This window comes from Mandrillus leucophaeus, unplaced genomic scaffold (assembly GCF_000951045.1).
Source record: "Mandrillus leucophaeus isolate KB7577 unplaced genomic scaffold, Mleu.le_1.0 Scaffold11, whole genome shotgun sequence".
Taxonomy (NCBI): domain Eukaryota; kingdom Metazoa; phylum Chordata; class Mammalia; order Primates; family Cercopithecidae; genus Mandrillus; species Mandrillus leucophaeus.
Genome location: NW_012099209.1, coordinates 1,204,741 through 1,212,140, shown reverse-complemented (window position 1 = coordinate 1,212,140; position 7,400 = coordinate 1,204,741).

The window sequence follows — 7,400 nt, the reverse complement described above, 5'->3', positions numbered from 1 at the left end:
AGATCCGGCCATTGCACTCCAGCCTGGGCGGCAGAGCGAGACTCCGTCTCAAAAAAAAAAAAAAAAAAAAAGACACTTTGGCTCACTGATATCACTAAATTAGCCAGCAGTCAGGGAAAAGCAAATCGAAAGAACACAGGGAAATCACATTGCACCCAGCAGACTGGGAAAATGTCTTTTTAAGGCCATAACACGTAACACCTACTAAAGGTGTAGAAAAAAAGGGCCGTTTCCTACAAGACTAGTAGAAATTCAAGTCCTGTAATGGCCCTTCCAGAAACTAGTTTAGTGAAACGTAATAAAATCAGGCTGGGTGTGGTGGCACATGCCTGTAATCTCAGCACTTTGGGAGCCCTAAGTAGGAGGATTGCTTGAGCTCCAGAATTCGAGGTCAGCCTGGGCAACATAGCGAGACCTCGTCTCTATGAAAAATTTAAAGAAAACCAGGTGTGGGCCAGGCGTGGTGGCTCACGCCTGTAATCCCAGCACTTTGGGAGGCCATAGGCGGGTGAATCACAAAGTCAGGAGATCGAGACCATCTTGGCTAACACGATGAAACCCCGTCTCTACTAAAAATACAAAAAATTAGCCGGGCATGGTGGTGGGTGCCTGTAGTCCCAGCTACTCAGGAGGCTGAGGCAGGAGAATGGCGTGAACCCAGGATGGGGAGCTTGCAGCGAGCCGAGATCGTGCCACTGCACTCCAGCCTGGGCGACAGAGCAAGACTCCGTCTCAATTAAAAAAAAAAAAAAAGAAAGAAAGAAAAAGAAAGAAAACCAGGTGTGTGATAATGCGCTCCTGTAGTGCCAGCTACTTGGGAGGCTGAGATGCGAGAATTGCTTGAGCCAGGAGTTGAAGGCTGCAGTGGGCTCTGATTCCACCACTGTGCACCAACCTGAGTGACAGAGCAAGACCCTGTCTCAAATGCACAAATGCACAAACCTTTGACTCAGCAACCCCATCCCTGGGGCTTTATCTCTAACAAGTAAAAACTTCAGGACACAAAGCCAATGGCTATCAGGAAAAACAGGCTTAAAATCGCTGTCTAGGGCCAGGCACGGTTGCTCATGCCTGTAATCCCAGCACTTCAGGAGGCCGAGGCGGGCAGATCATTTGAGATCAGGAGTTTGAGACCAGTCTGACCAACATGGTGAAGTCCCATCTCTACTAAAAATACAAAAAAATTAGCCAGGCGTGGTGGCGCATGCCTGTAGTCCCAGCTACTCAGGAGGCTGAAGCAGGAGAATCACTTGAACCCAGGAGGTGGAGGTTGCACTGAACCAAGACTGTGCCATTGCACTCCAGCCTGGGCGACACAGCGAGACTCCATCTCGGAAAAAAAAAAAAAAAAAATCCGCTGGCTAGGATCTCAGCTTGTCTCCTCCCCCCACAACTCCCATCCTCTCAATCACTCAATTCCCTCCCAGCCCACCCCCTGGGGTCCTGGACTGGGACGGATGAGTCACAAGGACCTGGGAGCTGGCAGCGCCACGCTTAGGGCAGGCTAGTCTGGAGGGACAAAGGAGCGATATTTCCGGGATACGGAAACAAGGGCGAGAGATGGTCACCGCAGGAAGCGCTCAGCTGGGGCCCTGCCAAGACAGAGCAAGGGGGTCAGCCTGGCCAGACCGCCCAGACAGGCTGAGCTGGAGGCCCCAAGGAAGTGGGGACGTCCCTGCCCCTAAGCCTACTGCCCAGACAGCCCAGAGTCCTTACGGGGAGACATTGATGCCAGTCAGTCCTAGCCACTCCAGAAGACCTGATTTAGGATTTTAGAGCCAAACATCCCCGGATTTGAATCTTGGCTCAGTCAGTCCCAGCCTCCATATTCTCATCCAAGCATTGGATGTAATAATAATTCTAAGGCCAGGCATTGTTTTTGTAAATAAAGTTGTATTAGGGGTGGGTACAACGGCTCATGCCTATTATCTCAGTGCTCTGGGGGGTTGAGATAGGAGGATCGCTTGAGCCCAGGAGTTTGAGATCAGCCTGGGAAATTTAGCAAGACCCTACGTCTACCAAAAATTTAAAAATTAGCTGGGCATAGTGGTATGCACCTTCAGTCCCAGCTACTTGGGGGGCTGAGGCAGGAGAATCACTTAAGTCCAGGAGTTGGAAGCTGCAGTGAACTAGGATTGCGCCACTGTACTCCAGCCGGGGCAACAGAGCAAGACCCTGTCTCTAAAATAATAATAGTAATAATTCTAAAGTCTCCAGACACATGGGCACAGGCCTCTGGTCCTTTGTCCGTTTTGCCTTTCAGAGCATTCCAGGAGCCATCATCCCTCTAAGCGAACCCAGTGACCTGGCTCTGGCTCAGCCCCTGCACACTTGCACCTCAGCCGCTGCCTCTGGTATGGCTCCTGTGCTGGTCCAGAGGAGTCTTTCCATTACAGACTCTGTCCAAGTCCCTCTCCTGCTCACACTCCACGGCTCCCTATTACCCTTAGAACAAAGTCTAACTCCTTAGCACGTCTGTGACTCCCCTTTTGCCTCCTGTTATGCTGGACTTTTTAATTCTCTGAAAAAGACTCAACATGCGTTAATTCGTGCTGTGCCCTTGGATTAGAAAGCCATTTTCATGTCTAATGAACCCTTCTTCTTCAGAAGCCCAGCTCCAGAGACCCACTCCTCCAGGCAGCCTTTCTTGATGCCCCAGGTATAGCCCTTGCTTCCCCTTTTGGAAACCCCCCCTCCAGCCTTATCCCTCCCTCTTTCCAGCCCTGACCTTAAAGCTCTGACTGTCCCAGGCTGGTGGTTCCTCAGGAACCGGGTGGCGGCTGAATACAGGGGTGGGGGTCGAGCAATTGGCGGATCAGGCCCCCTTCCTGACCCTGAGGTCCAACTGCCTGGCGAGTCTCAGACTCTTTGGGGATTTCCTGCAGCCTCTATAAATAACCCCCATGGCTGCTTCCCACAAACCACCTCACCCTTCTTGGAAAAAAGGGATTGTGGCCAAGGACCTCAGGCCAGCTGTGTGCCAGGGCCCCGGGGAAGGCAGGCGGGGCCTCAGCATCCTGTCCAAAGAGCATCTCCAACCCTATCCAGACAGAGGCTCAGCCCACCCCCCCTGGGAGCCTTCAGGACCCTCCCCCCTTGGAGCCCACCCCTCATCCGCAGATCCACGTTATTGCTTTTCTTCTCTGGGCATCGGTTTGGTTTCCTGATGGGGGCAATAGTAACATCCGTGGACTCAGTTCATGGTGTGACCCTTTCCACTCTGGCCACCGCCCCTCCAGCCCCAATTTGTTGATTTGGTTGAACAAGCAAGGAAATGAACAAATAATGACATATTGCCAGGAACCCTGTAAATAAAATCAGGCCTGGGTCTCCTCTAGTTGGGTGGTTGGGAAACTCTGGTGGCCTCGTTAGGCCCTTGTCACACCCTCTGTCTGCCCGGGATGTCTCCCAGGCTCTGTGTCCCCTGAAACCAGAGAGTTTCTATTGTCAACCTCTGGAGGTGGAGATATTTTTCTTTTTTTTTTTTTTTAATGTGAGATGGAGTCTCACTCTGTTTCCCAGGCTGGAGTGCCGTGGCACCATCTCGGCTCACTGAAACCTCTGCCTCCCGGGTTCAAGCGATTCTCCTGCCTCAGCCTCCCGAATAGCTAGGATTACAGATGTGCACCACCATGCCCGGCTGATTTTTGTATTTTTAGTAGAGACAGGGTTTCACTATGTTGGCCAGGCTGGTTTCCTGACTTCAGGTGATCCACCCACCTTGGCCTCCCAAAGTGCTGGAATTACAGGTGTGAGCCACCGCGCCCGGCCCTGGGGTCTCCTTTAGTTGGGTGGTCAGGAAACTCTGCGGGCCTCCTTAGGCCCTTTTCATGCCCTCTGTCTGCCACGGATGCCTCCCAGGCTCTGTGTCCACTGAAACCAGAGGGTTTGTATCTTCAACTACTGGAGGTGGAGATCTTTTTCTGATTCCAGAAAAGATCCTGATTCTCTTCGAGACTCAGTTTCCACCCCGGTCAGGGGAAGTTAACCATTCACATGCCACCAGGTGGGTGCCGGAGGCCTAGATCCGCTCTCTGAGGGTGGGGCACTCGGAGCCTTGATGGGAGGATCGCCGGGGACCGCCTCTGTTAGCGCCAGGCGCCCTCTGCTGGTCGGTCCCTGCCACGTCAGGCTCCCCAAAGAATCTCAGACGAACCCTTGCTTATCAGATTCCTCCATCCCTCCTCCAATGGTCTCCCTCCTCTCTCTCCTCCCTTCCTCTGCTCCAGCCACTCTGACCACCTCTGGCCGGGCGCCGTGGCTCTCGCCTGTAATCCCAGCACTTTGGGAGGCCGAGGACAGATCACTTGAGGTCAGGAGTTTGAGACAAACCTGGGCAACATAGCAAGATCCTGTCTCCACGAAAAAATTAAAAAATTAGCCGGGCGTGGTGATCGTGGTCCTAGCTATTCAGGAGGCTGAGGTGGAAGGATCACCTGAGCCCAGGAGGTTGAAGATTACAGTCAGCCGTGATTGTGCCACTGCATTCCAGCCTAGGTGACAGAGTGAGACCCCACCCCAACCCCCCTCCCCCCAAAGAAAAGGCCAGGCATGGTAGCTTACACCTGTAACCCCAGCACTTTGGGAAGCCAAGGCAGGAAGATCGCCTGAGCCCAAAAGTTTAAAACCAGCTTGGGCAACATAGTGAGAACTCATCTCTAAATTAGCCGGGCGTGGTGGCGCATGCCTGTAGTCCTAGCTATTCAGGAGGCTGAGGTAGGAGGATCACCTGAGCCCAGAAGATGGAAGCTACAGTGAGCCATGACTGAGCCACTGCAGTCCAGCCTGGGTGAAAGGGAGAGGCCTTGTCTAAGAAAACAAAACAAAAACAAAAAAACAAACCAAAAAAACGGTCGGGTGTGGTGGCACACGCCTGGAATCCCAGCTACTCAGGAGGCTGAGGCAGGAGAATCGCTTGAACCTGGGAAGCGGAGGTCACAGTGAACCACAATCACGACACTGCATTCCAGTCTGGGCAACAGAGCAAGACCCTGTCTCAAAAACAAAAACAGACAAACAAACAAACAAAAAAAACAAGCAAACAAACAAAAACCCTGATCATCTCACTATTCCTTGAACACACTGTGAAGTTCCCGCATCAGTGGGATATGTAATCCAGTGAAATATGTGTCAGTGGGATATGCACATGAAGGGATTTGCATATTCAGTGCCCTCTGCCTGGGGTGCCCTCCCCAGCCTCCTCCATCTGGCATCCTCACCATTCAGATCACAACACTCATCACCTCTGCCAGGCAGCCCACCCTAAGTTGCCTGACTAGGTCACGTCTCTTTATGAGCTCACAAAGCAGCCATCAGGCCAGGTGTGGTGGCTCCCACATGTGATCCCAGCTCTTTAGGAGGCTGAGGTCTGAGGATCACCTGAGGCCAAGACTTTGAGACCAGCCTGGGCAACACAGCAAGATCCCCATCTTTACTTAAAGAAAAAAAAAAAAAAAAAAAAGTCCAGGCACTGTGGCTCATGCCTGTAATCCTAGCACTTTGGGAGGCTGAGGCAAGTGGATTGCTTGAGGTCAGGCATTCGAGACCAGCCTGGCCAACATGGTGAAACCCATCTCTACTAAAAACACAAAAATTAGCCAGGCATGGTGGCACACACCTATAGCCCCAGCTACTAGGGAGGCTGAGGCAGGAGAGTCGCTTGAACCCGGGAGGCAGAAGTTGCAGTGAGCCGAGATCGTGCCACTGCACTCTACCCTGGGCAAAAGAGCAAAGACTCCATCTCAAAAAAAAATGCAGCCATCAGACCTCACTGTAATGACCTCTTGTCTCTTCTTTTTGTTGTTGTTTTGAGGTGGAGTCTCGCTCTGTCGCCCAGGCTGGAGTGCAGTGGCGCAATCTCCACTCACTGCAACCTCTGCCTCCCGGGTTCAAGAGATTCTCTTTTCTCACCCTCCTGAGTAGCTGGGACCACAGATGTGCTCCACCATGCTCAGCTAATTTTTGTATTTTTTGTAGAGATGGGGTTTCACCATGTTGGCCAGGCTGGTCTCAAACTCCAGGCCTCAAGTGATCTGCCCATCCTGGGTTCCCAAAGTGTTGGGGTTACAGGCGTGAGCCACCATGCCTGGTCTCTTGTCGCTTCTTTAATGTGAACAGGTACCAAGCCTGTTGCTCCCCTCTGTGACCCCAACACCCTGCCTGCTCCACAGGAGGCCCTCAGCAAACTCAGATTTAGAGTCAAACAGACCTGTGTTCAAACCCCAAAGCTGGGGGAACTCCAGGAAGTAACAACTCCTGTAAGCCTCAGTTTTCTCATCGGCAAAACTGGGAGAAAATAGCCACAACATCGTGCTGTGGTGAAGATTCAATAAAATGGTGTGTACGAAGCTGGATGCAGGAATTTGATGAATATTCATGGAGTGAGTGAATGAATGAATTAATAAAGATTCAGCTTGTAGAGGGAGAAAGTCCCCTAGGTTTTGCCAGTCAGATTTTTGTTTATTTGTTTGTTTTGAAACGGAGTCGGAGTCTCCCTCTGTCGCCCAGGTTGGAGTGCAGCGGCACGATCTTGGCTTACTGTAACTTCCGCTTCCTGGGTTCAAGCAATTCTCCTGACTCAGCCTCCCAAGTAGCTGGGACTATAGGCGCGTGCCACCACACCCAGCTTATGTTTTGTATCTTTAATAGAGACGGGGTTTCACCATGTTAGCCAGGATGGTCTCAATCTTCTGACCTTGTGATCCGCCCGCCTATGGCCTCCCAAAGTGCTGGGATTATCGGCATGAACCATTACGCCCGGCCTTGCTAGTCATTTTTAAGATACAAGAGGTTGTCCTGGTGTGGTGGCTCACACCTATAATCTCAGCACTTTGGGAAGCTGAGGTGGAAGGATCGCTTGAGTCCACGAGTTCAAGGCCATCCTGGGCAACAGAGGGAGACCCCATTTCTATAAAAAATAAGAAATTAGCTAGACATGGGACATGGTAGTTCGTGCCTGTGGTCCCAACTACTCGAGGGGCCAAGGCAGGAGAATCCCTTGAGGCTAAGAGTTTGAGGCTGCAGTGAGCCATGAATGCGGCATTACACTCCAGCCTGGGCAACAGCATGAGACCCTATCTCAAAAATCATTAATTAATTAATTAATAATTGAACTAATTACAATTTTTTTTAAAGATACAAGAGGCAAGGTTGGGCACTGCGCCATGTGCATGTAATCCCAGTGCTTTGGGAGGCCAAGGTGGGAGGATTGCTGGAGCCCAGGAGTTCAAGACTGCAGTAAACCATCACTGCAATGGAGCCTAGGACACAGAGCAAAACTCTGTCTAAAAAAAAAAAGATAGGGCCGGGCGCGGTGGCTCAAGCCTGTAATCCCAGCACTTTGGGAGGCCGAGACGGGCGGATCACGAGGTCAGGAGATCGAGACCACCCTGGCGAACACG